At 47.9% G+C, this 19,351-nt stretch overlaps 1 protein-coding gene across 1 annotated transcript in view; it reads right to left on the bottom strand.

Moving 5' to 3' along the window:
- Positions 1 to 12,299, bottom strand: part of C1H1orf21 (chromosome 1 C1orf21 homolog) — a 317,291-nt gene extending 304,992 nt beyond the window's left edge. The window contains exon 1 of the mRNA XM_075528302.1: positions 11,941 to 12,299. The gene's annotated coding sequence lies outside the window, so the exon portion shown is untranslated. The remainder of the gene's footprint in view (positions 1 to 11,940) is intronic.
- Between the last annotated feature and the right edge of the window lie 7,052 nt (positions 12,300 to 19,351).

Genomic DNA, 19,351 nt, shown 5'->3' with positions numbered 1-19,351 from the left:
TTCAGTAATGTTTGTAAAATGGTAATATTTAATCATCCCTTCTGCGTAGTAGCCGGATTTTTAATATGCCTATAAAAACCTTAACCATGACATTATTTTACTACTTTGAGGGATAGTTTGTATCGGAATGGAAATGGTTGGTTTTGTTTCCTTGATTTGCCGACACTTAGAACATTGACTTGGTTCTGTGGTTTCCTCCAAAGAATATCTCCCGTATGTATGGGTGTTTCTTTTTATAAAAATCTTTATAAACTCATGAATTTTAACACAATTGCGGTCTTCCAATCCCTTGATGATTTATTTATTCTTGAAGCTTAAATTATCTCACTGTTGGCCAATTAGAGCTGTGGTAGCACAGTGGTTAAAGTGCCTGAATATGAACTGATGAGCCAATGGCTCAAACACACTAGCCTTGTTAACCCTCTAGGCCAGCTCTGTCCTACGGGATCACAGTGAGTTAGCATGAACACATCAAGCAGGGATTTTGTTCTCTGGGTTGGTTTTGGCCAGAAAAAAAAAAAGAATAGTTTTATTGACACATACCTGACATACTATACAATCTCATCATCCAATCATAGGCGTCACTGTCCTTTTGCTATACCACCCTAAAACAAGTGGCTTCTCTGTCCTTCCAATGTCTGTGTTCCCCACCTCAGTGAGTGGCAGCATGACCCATCCGGAGCCTGCAGGATCACCCTTTGCCCACTCATCACTCTCTGGGCCTTATTTGTCACCAAACCATGTCACGTTTGCTTCTTACTTGCTTTTCCTATTCTTCTTCTTTCTCCATTTTCAGAGCATTAATTCGGCCCTCAGCTTCTCTCACCTGAGCTGGTTCTAGATTCACTTCTGCCTCTAGCCTCTGCACTACAGCAGCCCTTACACAAAAACACAGGCGTCATCTACTAGGCAAATTATCTCTCTCTGCTGGTAATCTCTCAAAGCCTCCCAGTGCTTACATATTTTGGGGGTTGCACAGTCTCTTCTCCCATGGGGCTAAAGCGGGTTAATAGAAGCCATTCCAGTGACACGTATGTAAGAAAGAGCTTTATATCAAGAAGTATTTCTATATAAAGAAGGCATCCCAGTCCAGTCCATAAGTCCCCTTACAGACTCACATAGCCACATATTAGCAATGCAGAATGGAGAACTGGGCCGGTGGGTGGAGGATTGCCTGGATCCAAAGTTCAGCAGAAGCAGGGCCTGGTGCCAAAAGCTCAGGGTCAGGTGGCCCACATGGGACCACTGCCGGAGGCAGACACCGAGTCTCAGTGACCTCCCAGGGAGGAGGAAGGTGAATCGGTAGAGAGAGATCTCATCTCGGTTCACATGTGACATCAAGGACATATCCTCAGGCTGAGACTTGATTGAGAGGTTTAACTCACCCCTGGCCAGGAGTGTCCAGCTGACACCATCCCTAATTACCACGTGCACCACTCTCCATTACATGCTGAAATCCAGACATACTAATTGTGATGGATTTTAATTGGGTCCCCCTCCTCAAATGTGTTAATTTAGCTAGGCCACGATTCTTAGTCTGATCTAATTGTCCTTCATTTTATGATCTATGTAATTATCCTACATGTGTTGTAAATCCTAATTTCTACAATGCTAATGAAAAAGATGCGATACACGGGATCATGTTGTATCTGATTTTTTTTAAGCTATAAAGAATCAAGGGCCCCCAATAAAAATGATTTCAATAAATAACTAAAGAGAGATCAGGAATCCAAGGGACAAGCTAACACCAAGAAGGACGATCTGGCAGCAGAACAAGTCCTTTGGAGCCAGGGTCCCTACTATAAGAGTCTTTGAGACACAGGAGAAGACGAATGCCAAGCCATATGGAGAGCCTCAAAGCATGCCAGTTTGACAAATGCGGAAAGGGGACATGAACAAGACCTCCTTCGGGTACTGAAGAGCAAGGATGTTGCTTTGAGGACTAAGGTGCGCCTGAGCCAAGCCATGGTATTCTCCACTGCATCAGATGCAGTGAAAGTTGGACAGTGAATAAGGAAGTCTGCAGAAGAAGAGATGCACTGGAATTGTGGTGCTGGAGAAGAACACTGAAAGGAACGTGGAGGCTAAAAGGACAAACTGGTGTGTCTTGGAATAAGTAAGGCCAGAGTGCTCCTTACAGGCAAGACTTCATCTTTCATACTTCTGACATACTATCAGGAGGGACCAGTCCCTGGAGAAGGACAGTGTTCGGTAAGGTGGAGGGGCATCGGAAAGAGGGAGGCCCTTGACAAGATGGACTGACACAGTGGCTGCAACAATGGACTTGGGCACAAGCACAATAGAGAGGATGGCGCAGGACCGAGCGGTGTTTCCTTGTCATACCGCCGCTGTGGGTCAAAGCCAGCTCTACGGCACCTAACAACAAACCACGAGAGAATAAACTTACGTTTGTTAAAGCCCCTTACTGGTAGTATCCATGTAATAGCACTACCAGTGACATTCGCCTATCTCCACATCATTCCACATCTTGTCTCAAATGCTCTGATTCACCTTCCATCTGTCTTCTCACCCTCTCATTTCCAAATGCCAATCTGTGAGTGAGTTTGTGGACTGCCACTAAGTCCATAGTCAAAATAAGAAAATAAAAAGGTAACTAGGCAATATTGTTGTTAATGGTGTAAGATGCTGTTGATTCAAACTCATAGTGACCCCAGGTGACAAGGCAGAATTGCTTCATAGGGTTTTCTAACCTGTAATCTTTATGAGAGCAGGTGGCCAGGCCTTCGTCTTCCGGAGTCACCGCTGGGTCCAGACCGTCCATCTGTGGTTAGCAATGGAGCCCCTAACTCTCGAGCCACCACGGTTCCTTACGCCAATGTTAGTGGCCTGGTCTCTATGGAAATGTAACTAGGACTGTCCAGTACTCTGGTGCATCTTTTGAGGATCAGCCCAACTCTTTTCTGTGACATCTTCCACAACTTTTCTGTGTCGAGGAACCATGACTGATTGGCCACACTATGAGTCTTTGGAGAGTAAAAAATAATAATAAGATAAAGACGCAAAGCCAATTGCCAGGGCGCTGATTCCAATACACAGTGACACCGTCTGTGTCCAAGTGGAACTGTACTCCTGAGTGGTTCCAATGAGAGGCGTCTTTCAGTGATAGGCGGCCAGGCCATTCTGCTAAGAAGCCTCTACAATATGGTCTTGCATCTCTAGCCTTTCAATCAGCAACCGAACATGTTAACTTTTTGTGCTACCCAGAAGCTCGTCAAGTGTACACCAAAACCTAACCCAAAGCCATCAAACTGATTCTGAGTCCTGGAGACCTGGCCATAACTGTGGTAGTAGACGGCCACCTCTTTCTCCTGCAGAGGAGCCAGTGGTTTCAAAGACCTTTTCGCGGGCAGATGAGCGCTTAAGCATGTCACCAGGACTCCTTTTGAAGCTAACTGTGCTGGGCAATGGGCATAAACCAGGATGTCCCAGGGAAACGGGGAGGCGCACTCAGCATGCCTACCACCAGGCAGATGAAGGCACAGTCGGCATGCCTCTTGCTTCTCCCAACTCCAAAGCACCTTTGTCTTCTTTCCATTTACTTTGTGCTTGCCTGCCAAGTCCCGCTCTGTCAGAGAACGAGCTCCTCGAACGGAGGCTCAGGTCTTTTTAATCGACGTGTATCTCCAACATTGCTCCAGTGCCAGGCACAGAGATGACCCAAAGTAAATATTTGCTCCATAAAAGATCTCTGTAAGATAGATTAGGTGCCATAACCTTGGCCAACGATGGGGGAAAACCTTTCCCATTATTTTTTCCTCATGCCATCCTATACTTCCTCATTTGGGTAAAAAGAGTGTAACAGGGACCAAAGGTCTCCAATCGTAAAATCACCAAACCTCCACTCAACCAATAGTTACTTCTCCATCACAATCTACACTAAGTCCCATTGGATTCGAGAGGGGAGTTTATCATTTGACAGGAGACATATAGCAATGAAAATGAAACCCTGATAAGGAGAGAAAACAAGGTAAACTCAATAGATGTCAGGTGAGTCCTTGGAAGGTAACGGTGGAAAGTGCTGTAAGGGAGGAGGAGGAACCCGGAGGAGACAGGTGTAAACTGAGACTTGAGAAGCAGAGAAGGGAGGATGCCCTACAGCCGGCAGGGCATTGGGAGACCACCCAGGGTAAGCATAAGGCTTGTTTGGGGAGCTTTGTCTAGATTGTCATGGACATTTTTGGTTTGAGACGTATAATGATACAAAACCAAACCCACTACCATTGAGTCAATTCCAAATTCACAGGGCTTCTAAGACTATAAATCTGTAAGTGCGCAGACAGTCTCATGGAATGACTTACAACTTACTTATTCCTTTAGGACTTTTTCATTGCAAGAACGGCAACAAATTCATTTTAGGAAAGTTCACACAGAATGGCTGAGGTTGCCTCTTGGCTTTTACTACCTCTTTGTGTCTTGGAAACATTCTCTTGTAATGGCGGCCCCTGCACACCCCAGCCTCCAAGTCCCTCCTTATTCCACACACGGCCCCTCAACCTTTTCACAAAAGAAGCTTCAGTATTAATACGGGGGGGGGGGGGCAGGGGGCCTACTGCCTTGTAAACAACCACATGATGACCTTCCTGCCAACACCGGGGTTTCTAGAAGCTCTCAGGAGTGGCTGGGCTATCTCTAATGTAAGGTGTGACACACATCCCCACCCACCCATGAAGACTACCACCTTCTCAGTCCCCTTTGCTTCCTCACCTCCTGGGGGAGGAGGGGGGTCCATGGCCATCAACTGAGCTCAACTGTATCCAAGCCGAGTTTAAACAGGACCAATAACCACTGCACCCCAATAAAATGTGGATCCCCAAGGAGAGGGGTTTCTCACATACATGACATCAGTCCTTTTTCTGCCTCACAGTCCCCTTTCCCCAAAGCCCTGAGCACTCAAGATGTTGCACGCCGCGTGCTGGTTCGACGTTTGAAATGCAACTCAAACGTGCCTGCAACGAGTCGATGGGAGAGGCTTCTCCAGTTGCGGTCCTCAGCCCACCGCTATCTCTCGCCCACTGCCACTGCTGGCCCACAGGGAGGCTGCAAGCTTGGGTGGGGAACCCAAATACCAGGTCTTAGCTAAAGGATCTTTGCTCAGCATAAACATGTCCCATGAGCTTATAAAATCCTCAGGGAGGGCAAGAAATGCTACAACAGATGAGAAAACGTGGTTCGAGATGCAGCCGCATTGATTTCACCAACAGAGAATAAAAACCTGAGGTAATGAGGATACCAGCGAGTACACACTTACAATTGTACACGTCATCCTACGTCTGTGATTAGTAAATAGATTCTGACCCAGAGGGATGCCTTTCAGTAGTGCTCTTATGAAAATCTCAGCAATGTTTTGCAGGACGTGCCATCCAAATCTTTAAAAATAACTATCCAGATAGCTCCTTTATCTGCCATCCAACAAAGAACATAATAGCTAAGGGGAGCAAAGCACTCCAGCTGTTATTAAATGGCTTACGAGCCTGGAAAAGTCAAAATATACCACACAGTGGAATAAAAAATGATAACACGGGCAGGAGGGTCCCCAGATTGAAGGGGCGCAGGGCTCTAATTCCATGTTCCACCAGGTTGAAAGCATGTGAACTTCAACTCATGCATGCTATAAACACATTTCCTGAGATGGTGTGAGTCAAGGAACAGGCAGAGGCAGGTAGTGCTGGAAGATCTAAAGTCTTGATGCAGGGCGTGGGTGGGAGTAATAAGGGAGGAGGTGTGGGGCAAAGCAGGACGGCAGCAGAGGGGCCCTGAGGGCAGAAGGGAAAGGCCTGGCTGGGAGCAGGAAGTCCGCCACTGGGCAGTGAGGTAGGAGGGTCTGGAGAGAGGGTGAAACTATCTGAAATGTTAAGTCCTCCTCCCGCACATAAAACCTAAATCTTAAAGGCACAAGTTAAAGATGGTGGGATAAGAGACAGGAAGGTCTATGCATGGGTATCAGTGAGGTAGGAAAAACCAAATCAAGTCAGTTTTTTTTTTTTTTATTTCCAGGAAGGGTGTAAGGGATATTGCTCAGAAGCAAGAGGTCCAAGTCAGCTGAGAGAGAGGCAGGAGAGGAAGCTTTAGTGGGAGAGTCGTGGCTCCTGGGAGCTCACTGCAGGAGTCAGGTTTTGGCTTTACTTCTGCAGTTCCTCCAGGCAGCAGCAGTGAAATTGAGGCCCACCTCCCTTGGGAAGAGGGAGAAAGACATAGCAATCTGCTTCCATCAAGATTACAGCCTTGGAAATTGGATGGTGCAGTTCATCTCTGTCCTAATCAATCAAGCAGTGGGGCTACCTGGATTTCCCAAGGACCCCTCTCTCCTGTCCAGGCTCACTCTTGGAGAGATCCCAGCATGGGAATCCCTATAGGCTATGGTTCTGCTGCAGCACAGCATCAAAGGAGGCAGGATACCAAACGGTACCTTGATAATCACCACGCTCACTAGCGACGTGAGACAGCGTTGCTCACGGATGTGCTCGGACAGCTCCGTTGGAGATCAGGACGGAGGAAGCCTTTATCAGATGTGGAGAATGTACACAGGGGCTTCAGAAAGCTGGTGGGAAAGTGCCATGATCTTTGCATCCCAGCTTTTCATGAACTTTCTGAAGTCCCTTCATCTAGTCCAAATGAAGATACTCCTAATTAGAAATTTCTGACATTTATGAGAATATCAGCTTTGACATGTTGGCTTGCCTAGCAAATATTTTTCAACATGTAAATAACCCCTCCCCGAGGGAAAATACGGGGCTATTAATCAACTGCTATATTTTTTAAATTAAGTGTCTTTAATGTATTTCCAAAGGAGGCTTTGGCACATTACAGGGTCTAGCTAATTATATTAATTCTACCCATTTCAATCACCCATTGAGTGAATTCCAAGTGGCAGGGGCTGCTGAGACGACAGCTCTATCTTCTTTCTAGTGGCTGAGTCCAGTTATCCCATGCGTTTCCATTCCTTCCACACGCGGAGAGAGACCGCACTCTCTGTGGATGGATGGTGGGGTTGTTGGTTCTAGACGGAGGGCAACTCCATGAACAGTGGGATCAGATCACTGGGATCTCTAGGGGTTTCACCGGCTGGTTTTTGAAAGGAACTTGATTGCCTGACCTTTCTACGAGCCGTGTTATTCTGGAAGTCATGCTCCCACCACCAGCAGCACAGCAACACACAAACCTCCCCTGTCTGGGAATCAAACCCAGGTCTCCCACACGGAAGTTGAAGATGCTTCCACTGAGCCCTTTGTGGCAGCAGGACTTGATGAAACAGCGAAGGGATCCTGATGCCTTAGGAAGCGCAGACACTGCAGCGTGTTAATTTCTGGGGTGAGGGCATCCCAGCCAGTTTACCTCCAAGCCCTCCTGTCCAATTGCATAACCGTGGCATGTCATGTTGTTTCTTGTCGCAACTGTAACTTGTACAATTAAACTCCAGAACAGAGATAGTCAAGCTAAATAACCGCCCACTTTAAAATATGGATATCTATAATTTGCATGCCACTTCAGATAAGCTCTTGAATTATGACTTCTTCAATGCACCACTGTCACAATTTTAAAATATAGTTCTGTGTTGTAATTCTCTCTCCGCACACAAGTCCTTTCCCTGTCATCTCGGTTTGCTTAGCAGTATTTTATACTGGTCGATTGCGATCTGCTTTTCATGTTTCAACGATAACCTACTTAAGCACAATTTTTCCTGCTCACACAACGACGACCACAAAATGGCCCAAAATGTACCTGTCGGATAAAACCATGTCAATAAACTAAAAACATCTTACAGTGACACTGAGAAAATGTCACTGAATACTTCCAGAGGCAATATCTCAAGACTCGCTATACTAGATTGGATACAGACCCCAATACTTCAAACCATCCAAACCTGAGAATGTGACCTTATTTGGAAACAGGGTCTTTGTAGATGTCATTGAATGAAGATGAGGTCAAGGTAGATTCGCGTGAGTTCTAAATCCAATAGGATGGTGTCCTTATAAGAAGAGTTGGATAATTGGACGCAAAGACGCAAAGCCATACCAAGAATGCCACGTGACAATGGTGGAAACAGGGAGAAGGTGGATGCGTCTATAAGCCAGGAATGGCCAACAGCCAGCAGAATCTAATCAGCCACCAAGAAGTGTTCTTCTCTAGGGCCCTCAGAGGGAGCAGGCACCGGCTGCACCCTGAGAGCAGACCTTTAACTTCCAGAATTGTGAGAGAATAATGTAAGCCACCAAGTTTATGAGATTTTGTTACGGCAGTCCTGGGAAGCAAACATGCTCAGTTTATCGAGAAGGCTACACTATCTCCATTTCCAAATTAACTTTTTTCTAAGTTTATGAAACTAATATAGACTAATATCTCTGAGAGAATTGCTATTTACTAGATGCCTAACTCACAGTGACCCTTTAGGGACAAAGTAGATCTGCACCTGTAGATTGCTGAGACTGTAACTCTATGGGAGTAGAAAGCCTTATCTTTCTCCTGAGGAGCAGCTGGTGGATTCAAACCGCTGACCTTGTGGTACCAGCTCAATGAATAACCACTACACCCCCGGGGCTTGGAATAAACTTGTCGGTATTGAGTGAGATGTTGGCACTGATGTTCACAGTCAATATTTCTGAAAAGTTGAGAGCAGATCAACTTTTACATAAATTCTTTTCACCTAAACTTGCCTGATACTATCAGACATGCTATACCTTCCCTTTGGATTGATAATTAGGCATCAATGTGTTGCTCTGAGGGCTGACAGCCTATCACCATGTATACGCCCATCCCTAATTCTGGGAAGCTTGGATTTCATTCACTCAGGTGGAAGTCCAGAATTTAACAGGTTAAACTACCTAAACATGCAACGCTCATGCACCAGAGGATAGATATCTACACAAGGCAGCAGGAAAACTACATGCAAACCAAAACAAGGGCTCCCCCAATTAATTGCCATAGGCAGTTAGGTCGACCAGCGTCTCAGTCAACTGGCATCCTCCTTCTAGAATTACTCTCCCTCCAGAGTCTGTCTCTCCCTCCAGTGACAGTCATATTGTATCCTTGAGATCATGCTTGAAATAGAGCTGGAAGTTTTGATAAATATGGAACCCAACGACCTAGTTACTTAAACGGGTGGGGAGCAGAAGGTACCTCCTATGGCTCCAAGTTGTCTTGATGTGTTCAAGTAAACCCACTGACACAAATAAGAGATAGGATCCTACAAATGAGCCTCTCCTGCTTCATAAGTACATCTTGCCCTCATGAGTAGTATACTGGCACTCTCTCTCTCAGGCTGGTGGGGGGGGGGGGGGACAGTGCAGTAAGGGCAGGTCTCCTTCAGGACACAAATATCCAGTAGGAAAGGGCAGTGAGCGACTAAGAGCCTGGAGCAAGCCCTACAGGACACAGCATTCCAGGCTTGCTGAGCTGCAGAGTCAAAGTGATGTGCACACACTTGTTCCGCCATACCCAAGGAGAACTGGTTGCAGAAAACCCATGAATGCCAACATTCTGAGTCTAATCAAGTTCTCTTAGCATAAAAATGGCAAAGTATCTGCATATGACCTACACACATTCTCTGGTCTACTTTCAATCCTTTCTCCAGTAACTTAGATCTAACATAATGTAAATATTAGGTAAATGCCACTTTCAATTCCTTGTTAGCCCTTGGGGGATTGCTATTATTTAAATGTACCCCTCTCAATAATTTTGAATCAAGGTTGATTGAATCAAGTCAGTGAATTGGGCGGGCCAGTTAACACACCTTCCTTCCAGTAGGATTTTAGAATTCGATATAGCAAAGCTCTTGATTTATACCCTGCCCTTCTCCAAGCAGCTCAAACCTCCAGCCTATCAATTCACAAAAATCCATGTTAAATGATGAAGTGAGACAAGGAGGGAAAGAATAAATTACGAGCCAAGGAAATAAAATGTTCAGTTGTCTCCAATCAAGCGAAGTGGAGTCAGTTCTGAAGAGGAACGCTAGAATCTCAGGAGACTTCTTGGGTGAACTTAGACAGTGAGAACTTTTGAGACCTCCTACTAACCCAAGTCATTTTTTTCTGGTCCCTTTCCCCAGGAAGGGGGAAGATGCCCAATCTGAGAAAGTGCTTGGTAGCAGAAACACCTAGTCCTTCCCAGGCATCTAGTCACCCAAGTGTGTAGTGCATATGTCTTTGTTGCTTTCCCTCTAGGGCTGTTCTCTGAATCTCCGGTTTGCACAGCAGGAAACATTAGGGAAATACAATGCCTGGCTGTTACTGTGATCTCTGAGGTGCTAGTCCCTGCACTGATTTAATGCTGATAAATACCTTTTTGTCCCATCTCTGGCACTTTCTATTTACAAAATTGGATGATCAAGCCCAAATTAATTGTCAAGTCTGATCAATTACATTTCTAAAGAGCTAACACAGAATAAATACATCCTTACAACCCAGCTCAAGAGTACCAAAAAGCAGAGAAAACCTCAAAATTGAGCATCTTGGTTATAAAGGCCCTCCCAAGAAACAACCCTCTTTCCCCTGAGAGATGCAGTAACCCAGGATGACGCTGCCAGTGATTTTTCTAGGCTAGCACACCCCAACTGTGCACCAAACTGAAAGTTTATTCTTCTTAGGCAGAAGTTGAGTCCACTCCTTTGACCATCATCTGTAGTCGTCTAATGTCCTTGTCACTTCCCCTAAATATCCACGCTGTCACCTTAAAGAAGCACTAACTGCAATCTGTGGTATGTCAGCCCCGCCTGGGCCCAGAGTCAGAGGTGAGCATGTCATGGCTGCGGTCCTGAGCGTATCACTTTCAGAGTGGCCCCAAGAGCTGAACTATGGGTAGTTTTCAGGTCCACGTCTAACATAAGCACTGTCTATTTTAAAACACTTTTCCTGGCCCGAATGCGGGGGAAGATGCCTCAGAGGCTGTCAACTTCCTGCTGGAAACAAATCACCCTGAAACTGCTTGCCACCTCTCGGGATCAATGCGAGTTTCTGTGTGTGTATTTATATCGTTGACCAGGCGACGCTGTGAGCAGAGAGCCACCCCAAAATGTTAGCCACGCGCCTGAGCCAATTCGGAGCTTTCGATGAGGAATGAATGGGACCCTTTTGGAGCCCTTCAACCCAGGCACCTCTCTGACTCAAACAGTAAGTTGGGGGAGGGTGGGGGGAGGATGAACTCCCTCTGCCAAGGGAGGGGGCAGGGTGGACGATGAGGGAAGGACGTTAACCAGCCCAGCAAAGGCAGCAATTCGTGAACTGCCTGCAGAGGGAAGGGCAATCTGTTCCGCGTACAATAACCAAGCACCTTCGGCTGCCTCGCAGGGGCACAAATAACACAGAGACGGAGGTGGGCAAACGGGTGCACCGAAACAAGGCACCCCGGGAAGGTCAAAACTTCAGTCATCTCCAGGACAGCACCACCCACGCAAACACATCAATCCGTCAACGCGGGCGCCGGTACTTGGTAGACTTAGCCAAGGGCTCTGAATGTTGTTGTTGGGTTTGTTGTGTGTTTTTGTTTTTCCTTTCAAGCTCTGGCTTGCGGAGCGCTGTGGCTACGAGCGAAGCCCGAGAGGGCAGGGAAGCGGAGGGCGGCGAGGGGTGCGGGTGCGGAGGGAGGGGTGTCTAACACCAGCCACCCAGGCCTCAACGTGACGAAAGTCGTCAGCAGCCCCGACCGCATCCTCGTCCCTCCGCCCCGGCCAGCAGCCGCCCCCTGCGGCTCCCTTCACCCCCACCCTCCGGGCCCCCGCTTCCGTCCCTGCAGCCGCCTCGCCAGCCCCGCACCGGCGGCAACCCCGGCCAGGGCCCCGCGCCGCCCGCGCCCGGACCGCGGCTCGCAGCCCCTCGGCGCGGCAGGCGCCCCGCAGGCCTCCCTGCCGGCCCCCGCGGGGATGCTCGGCGCGCCGGGCTGCGGCCCCGACTGCCCCCGCCCCCGGCTGCCGGCGGGGCTCTCACTTACCTTGCGCGCCCGCGGGGGGGGGCTGAAGGTGGCACAGCCTCCCGCCCCCCGCCCCTTTCTTCCACGCCTTTCCCCTTCCTCCCTCCTGCGCCTCTTCCTCCTCCTTCCCACGGCGCGCCGGGGTCTCCCCCTCCTCCCCGCGGCGGCGCCGAGGACCAGCCGAGAAGCCCGAAGCCGGGCCCGCGTGCGTGCGGGCGGGAGGCGGCGGCGGCGCGCGGCCAGCTCTCCAGTAACCGAGCGCGGCGCGCGGCTCCCGAGTAAAGTGTGAAAGAAGCGGCGGCCGCGGCACGGAACGTCCCCCCGGGGAGTGGGCAGGGAGCGAGCGGGAGCTGGCGGGGAGCGAGCGAGGGAGGGGACCGGGAAGGAGGGAGCGAGGGAGGGGGGAGCGAGGGAGGGAGGGAGGGGACCTCCGCGCCCAGTCACTCACTCGAGGGGCGGGGGCAGCCAGACACTCCCCCACCGGCGGCCCTCCCCCGAGGAGGGGCCTGCCCGGGCGGCCCGGGCGCCGCGCTCCGGGGAGGAAGGGACGCGGCCCGGCGGGCTCGGGGGCCGCCCCGGCCGCGGGGAGGCGGGCGCGGGTGCCTGGTTGTGTTGCACACGTGTGTGCGCGCGCGCGCGGGCTGCTGTGCGCACCCGGAGCCGGCGGCCGCGGAGCCCCCGGCGGGAAGGCGGCGTCCGTCTGGGCGAGCCGGGGCCGCTGGCCCGCGGGGGTAGCGTGGGAGCCGCCTGGCGCGTCGCGGCGAGCAGCCGAGGCTGGGCGGGTGGAGCCCTGCGGGAGAGCCGAGCCCGCCGCGGGGCTGCGGTCGCCGGAGAAGGCCGGGCATCCTGGGCGCGCCGCGCGGCCCCTCCCCTGCCCTCCCCAGCCGAGCTGGACCGGCCGCCCGGGCCAGGGACCGCGCCCCGGAGCCGCTGCGCCGCCCAGATGAAGGGAAACCGGGCCACTCGCCCCCCCCCCCCCGAGGCAGCCCCCGGGGGTAAAGCGACGACTGCGCCCTGCGTCCCCCTTCCCCTCGGCCTGGCCTCCCGCGACCTCCAGCCAAGGCCGCGCCAGCTGCGCGCATCTGGGATGGCTGGAGGTCCCGGAGCTCGCTGCCCACTGCTTAATAGACCCGCTCAAGCATTTGCCCACCCGCTGGGAGAGTTTTTTTTTTTCTTTTTCATCCTCCTCCCGCTTATATTGGATGTATCGTGTGCGCCCTGAATGGACCTTTCTGCCTTGATAGCGTTTCCATGTCGATGGTGCGGCTCCCCCGCGCCTCGCTGCTCCTCCACTGCCCAGACGCAGTGGAATGTCAGCCCCTCCGCTTGAGGACACCCAACAAAACAAAAGACCAAACATTCTCACGGGGGCTCAGGATTTCACACCAGCCCAGTCAGTCCGCGCCCAGTTTCCGTCCACATGAAGTTGGAAACTGAAAACGAATACATCAGAGCTGTGACTGCCATGAGACGCTGAATTGAGATGCGGATTCATCATTCTATACAACCAGTTAGTAATCATTACTGAGTAGGACGTCAACGTTTTTGAAGAAATAGTTACCTAGTTTCTACATTTTTCAACTTAAAAAGTTTAAACTTACTTTTAGCTCATTAAAAACGTCATCCATTGTCTAACTCATCTCCCCAACTCTTTTGTGGCTTCAGGAAGGGAAGTGGTTACAGAAGAGAGTCTACAAACGTGGATCCCAGTCAGGTGCTGCCAACACCATCTTTGTGACCGCGGGCCACTTGTCTGATTTCTTTCCCCTTTCCTTGCCTTTCTTTACCAATAGTGCCTGCTTCACAGACTTGAGGTGCAAGTAAACGGAAAATTAAATGAGCCCACAGTGCATGTGAAACACTTTGCAGAGGCCCATTGTAAAAACTCAAGAGATAAGAGGTATTTCTTTAAAAAATATATTCCTTAACGAAGACCTTGGGAAAATTTCTCTGTCCCTCTTCACTTTTGCTTTTTAAAGTAGAGGCAGGTGTGTGTGTGTGTGTGTGTGTGTGTGTGTGTGTGTGCGTGTGCGTGTGTGTGTGGTGTGTTTGAGTGACAACAACTCAATCTTGATGGATTCATTCAGTCAAGCTTTCTCGGCCTCCTTAGGCCATGCCGGAAGCCTTGGCCTGTGGTAAAATGAGAGAAATCAAACTAAGGTGAGTGTATATGTGTGTGTCAGGTCTGTATCCATATAAAGGAATCTTCAACCCAAGCTTGACCTTCCCCTCCCTTTCCTTCCTTCATCTGCGTGGACCACTGGGTGCACCAGGCTGTGCTGTGCTGCCATTGTACATTTCTTACCGCCTGGAAATCTTCGTCCCTTTGACCCCGTATCATCCAAATTTAATAGGAGGTCTCGGAGCAGGCACTTCATAGATGGAGAGATGAAAGAACAGCAGTGCAATGAACTTTCGAGGCTAATTTTTCATTACTATGAATTGTAACATCTGAGATTAGAAAATTCAGCTAAATGTGGAGGACAGTCATCATCCCATCGTGAAGAGAGGACATTGCGACGTGCCTTTGCCTTCCCTTAACACGTTATTACTGAATAAAAATATATAAGACTAACATTTGATTGCATTAGTGGTGGAGTTCACACAACAGCTTAGGTTCCCATCCAACAATTTCTACAAAAATTGTTCAGTGACACTGGTTACATCTTCACAGTGCGTGAACATTCTCAATATCTCCATTCTGGTTATTCCGTTTCCATTACTCTCGTTCCCTCATTTCCTTACATTCTCATCTTTGTTTTAAGGTAATTGCCGATCCTTTGGTCTCATATAGATGATGTTGTTAAAGGAGTTCAGTACTCACTGTTGAGCCTTTACTTGGTGAACCAATATGTTATTTGGCTAAAAGGTGACCTCAGGGGAATTTTTGGTTCACGGTTTTAAAGAGTGTCTCAGGGAGACACTTGGAGACACCTCCAGTTTCAACTGCTCCAGCAAGTGTGGTTTGTTTGTTTGTTGGGAATTGCAGGTTCCATTCCACATTATTGTGGTCCTGATTGAAATATTCAGTAGTAGTTGTCAGATGCCATCTAATTTTTCTGGACTCGGGGTAGATAAGACCATGGTTCGCGCAGTCTGTTAATCCTGTAGATGAGTTTCTCCTTTGAGTATTTGGTTTAGTTCTTTCTCATTTTCGCTGTATCCTCTAACATTCATTAAGTGCCTGACTACAGATCAGATGATTCACCAGAGCTGTGAACAGATTATATGCAACTGGTAAGTATTGTTTGTTCCTCAGTGGAAACTACTTCAGAGAAGCAACATTTTAGATGGTGCTGAAGATCTCAGGATAGGCTACAAAATCCCATGAAAAGAATCCTATAGTTAGATAACAGTGCAGACCAGGAGCAAAGTAGGTTTTGTAGAGTTTGACTTTCTTACAATTTGAAGAACTGCCTTTAAGAAAAAGAAGACAAAATTATAGAAAATCTTTGAAAGGTAAATGAGAGGCTTAGACAGCCTTGAAACCCTTGCTGATGAGAATTAGGGACTACAACCCTCAGGATGGATTGGAAATTGATGTAAGGAAAACAAGAATCCTCAAAACTGGACCAATAGGTAGCAGCATGAGAAACGGGGAAAGACTGACACTGTCAAGGATCTCATTTGCTTGGATCCATAACCCGTGCTCATGGAAGCAGCAGTCAAGTGATCAAAGAACAGTGCATTGGATAAATCTGCTGCGCAAGATTTCTTTATTGTGCTAAAGAGCAAAGATGCCCCTTTGAGGACTAAGGTGCACCTGACCCAAGCCATGGTACTTTCAATTACCACCTGATTGTGGAAATTAGCCAAAGAAGAATTGATGCACTTGAACTATGGTGTTGACAAAGCATGGAAAGGACTGTGGACTGCCAGAAGAACCAACAAACCTGTCTTAGAGGAAATACAGCCAGCGTGCTACCTGCAAGGAAAGATGGGAGGCTTCACCTCATGTACTGTAAGCATGCTATCAGCTGAGAATGGTCCCTGGGGAAGAACAGCATGGTCAAGTAGAGGTTAGTGGAAATGAGGAAGACACTCGATGAGAGAGACTGACACAGTGGCTACCGCAGTGGCTTCAAACAAAACCGGCGTGAAGGCTGGGCAGCACTAGTCAGTGTTTCCTTCTGCTGCACATCGAGTCACTTCGAGTTCCAGAATCTGGTAGCCAAAACAGCGTTTCAAACCCACCTAGTGTCTGTGCAGGAGAAAGCCCCGGTGAACTGCTTGTGTAAAGATTACGGCCAAGAAACCCTAGAGAGCAGTTCTACTGGGTAACCCGCGGGGTCCTCATGAGTCAGATTCTGCTTCTCAGCAAATGGTCTTTGATGTTAGTATTTCTGTAGAATTTAACGGGCTCCTCATTTCACCTGGGATGTCTTCAACACCTCTCCTTCCTTTTCCCTATCAAAGTAAGGCGGGGGGGGATAGGAGTCGAGATTCAATGCCTACACTTTCTTTATACATGGTCGGAGTAGGTCCAGGGGAGTATCGGGGCTTCCCTGGGGACGTAGAGGAGAGGGTAAGAGGCACTGCCATAGACGGAGGGCAGACAGGATGAGCCTCGAGGCCTACACTACACACGAGGCCTACACTACACACCTCGAGGCCTACACTACACACCTCGAGGCCTACACTACACACCTCGAGGCCTACACTACACACCTCGAGGCCTACACTACACACCCTACACTACACAGGGGTTGCTGGCAAACGTGTCTGGTCAGCATAAACGAAAGCTCCCCAAGTGAGTAGTACCACTCCCCAGAGCCCACTGGGCATTCAGGGAGCCTTCAAGTACAGATACATTCACGTGATGCTGGATCATCAGCTATAGAACAAAAGGTTTGCTAGGGAGTCAGGGTGGGCTGAGAGGATTAGTTTTTTGTTCTGTTTTGTTTTTCTGAAAAGGAAGCAGAAGGCGAAAATAAGTAAATAAATTGGGGAACTTATGTACCAGACATTTTATTATGGAATAAACTCTAGCTATCCATACTTATCAGATAATTATATGCACCCTTACCAGAAAAAGAATGAAAAACATGTTTTGCTGGTATTAAGTAATTAAGAGCATCACTTCTTTGCTCTTCACACCACCAGAATCTCTGGACTCCATATCTCCAAACGCTAAATATGATTTTCAAAAATCCAACATTACTCTTTCCCAGAAAAGTTATATTTGAATCTCAAAGACATCATTGAAAAAATATTTTATTCCCCAAACTTTTGATTATAAATACTAGCACCATTTATAATATGTAAGTTTGCGGGGTTGTTTCTTATTTTTTCTTTTAAGTATAGGTTGGAATTACCATTGCCTATTGAGAGAATGTAAGTTGACTGAAAAAAATGACCAAGAGACACAATATACTTATCTCCCGTAATGCATCATGGAAATCCGAAGGGATTTAATGGGATGTGTGGGCATGTCTGTGTTGATGCGTGCACCCATGCTTCCAGGGTTTTCTGCTCGAATTGGTTTTTCTAAGTATGGACATACCTCAGAGAAATCACAACTTCCACTCCAGGTCATTACAATAAAGCAAACATCAACATGAAATGAGTCACGTGATTCTTTGGTTTCCCAGGGTGTATAAAAGTTTGTTTACACTATCTTATAGTCTGTTAAATGTGCAATCATAGGACTATGAAAAATAATGAAATATTTCAGGAATTACCAAAATAACAGCACATGCTATTGGAAAAAATGGTGCCAATAGACTTACTCAACACAGGGTTACCACAAACTTGCAATTTATAAAAATCTAAACAAAACATTATCTGGGAAGGGCAATAAACTATATGTGCCAATAATCGGGATTTGAGTATATGCATCAGGATTTTTCACAAATAAGTGACCTTCAGAGAAGCACTGCTCTGAAATGGGCCTTCTTCACACACACTCCGAGCAGCAACAGCAAGCACTGGGTGTGTGTCTGCTCCCTGTCTGACGAGCACAGGCTTCCTCTGGGTTGGGTCCATCTTGAGGCCACCTCCTACCTGTGCCAAGCAAGGAACTGTGTCATTAATAATGCATAGGAATGGAAATTATTCTCATGCAGATAAAGGCACCGAGAGGTGAAGTAATTAGTGCAAGGCCAAGTAGTGAAGCCAAGATTCATCCTCACTGGTCAGAACCCAGGATTCACACTCCTAAGCATTTCTCTTCAATCTCTCCTGCTCGGCTGCTTCAATTTAACTTATTCACCAAAGTCTGGCTCCTCAACAGAGCAAACTCAGCTCTCTGCATTTCTGAACTTTTGGACTACACCTAGCCTTTGTCATTTACTATAGTTTTATGGGCCGGCACTCTTGAGCATTCTTCCATGTTTTATGGTAGGCCCACCATCAAGATCAATAATTGGAATTGCTTCCAAAAGCAACTGCCTCCTTTGCTAGGATATCAGAAGGACCAGAGGACACGCAAGTCTGATTAAAAAACACTTTGAACAACAATTCTTTTGGATAGACCTGATCTGGTTAAAAGATAGAGGGATGTCGAGTGGTAGACGTGGAAAAGAAATTCAAACCTTCATGAAACCTAGACCTTTTAGATCCACTGGGGCTGCTTAACCCCCTGACACCATTGCCTTGAGATACGCTTTACACCTTAAACTAAAAATATCCTCTAAAGTCTTCATCAAACCAAAGAATTGAAAAGAAAATCAAACTTATTCCAATGGAGTCAATTCTAACTGATACTGACCCAATAGGACAGGGTAGAGCCTCACCTTTCTCCCTCAGAGTGTCTGGTTGTTTTGAACTGCTGACCTTGTTATTTAGCAGCCCAACAAGTAACTCACAACACCAGAATAAATACCTGCCTTGAGCATTGTACTCTTGTACAGAACTGTATATAGATGGGGTCAAATCGACAACAGCAATTTCAAGGGTGAAATAGAAGTAACATAATTTGGATGTGTCAGGAGAGACCAGTTCCTGGAGAAGGACATCAGACCTTGTAAAGCACAGGGACAATGAAAAAGAGGAAGGCCATCGATGGGATAGATTGGCACAGTGGCTGCAGCAATGAGCGCAAGTATAAGAACAATAATGCCCCCCAGAAGAATTTACTTCAGAGGACAGCACTGAAGCTACAGCTCAGGGAGAAGGGCATGCACAGAGTACACGGGAGCAAATGAATGGGGAGGAAGAGAGAATGGAACACATCCTGGCCCACCAGGCCTTGAGGACGATATCCCCACTCAGGGCAGCCACTCCACAGAGAGGACCATATGGCCGGCTCCAATATGAGACATGACATTCTTCACTGACCCACAGCCCTACAGGGGACAACACTGGAGACACAGTGTGGGAATGGCACCCGATCTGACCCCACTACACCGAGATAAAACACTAAGGGTGTGCAACAGAACAGCAAGGGCAGCAGAGCAAGGAAATCCCAAGGGAGTACCAAAAATAGACTTGG

The sequence above is a fragment of the Tenrec ecaudatus genome, chromosome 1 (genome assembly GCF_050624435.1).
Source record: "Tenrec ecaudatus isolate mTenEca1 chromosome 1, mTenEca1.hap1, whole genome shotgun sequence".
NCBI classification, from domain to species: domain Eukaryota; kingdom Metazoa; phylum Chordata; class Mammalia; order Afrosoricida; family Tenrecidae; genus Tenrec; species Tenrec ecaudatus.
This window is presented reverse-complemented; position numbering and strand designations above follow the sequence as displayed.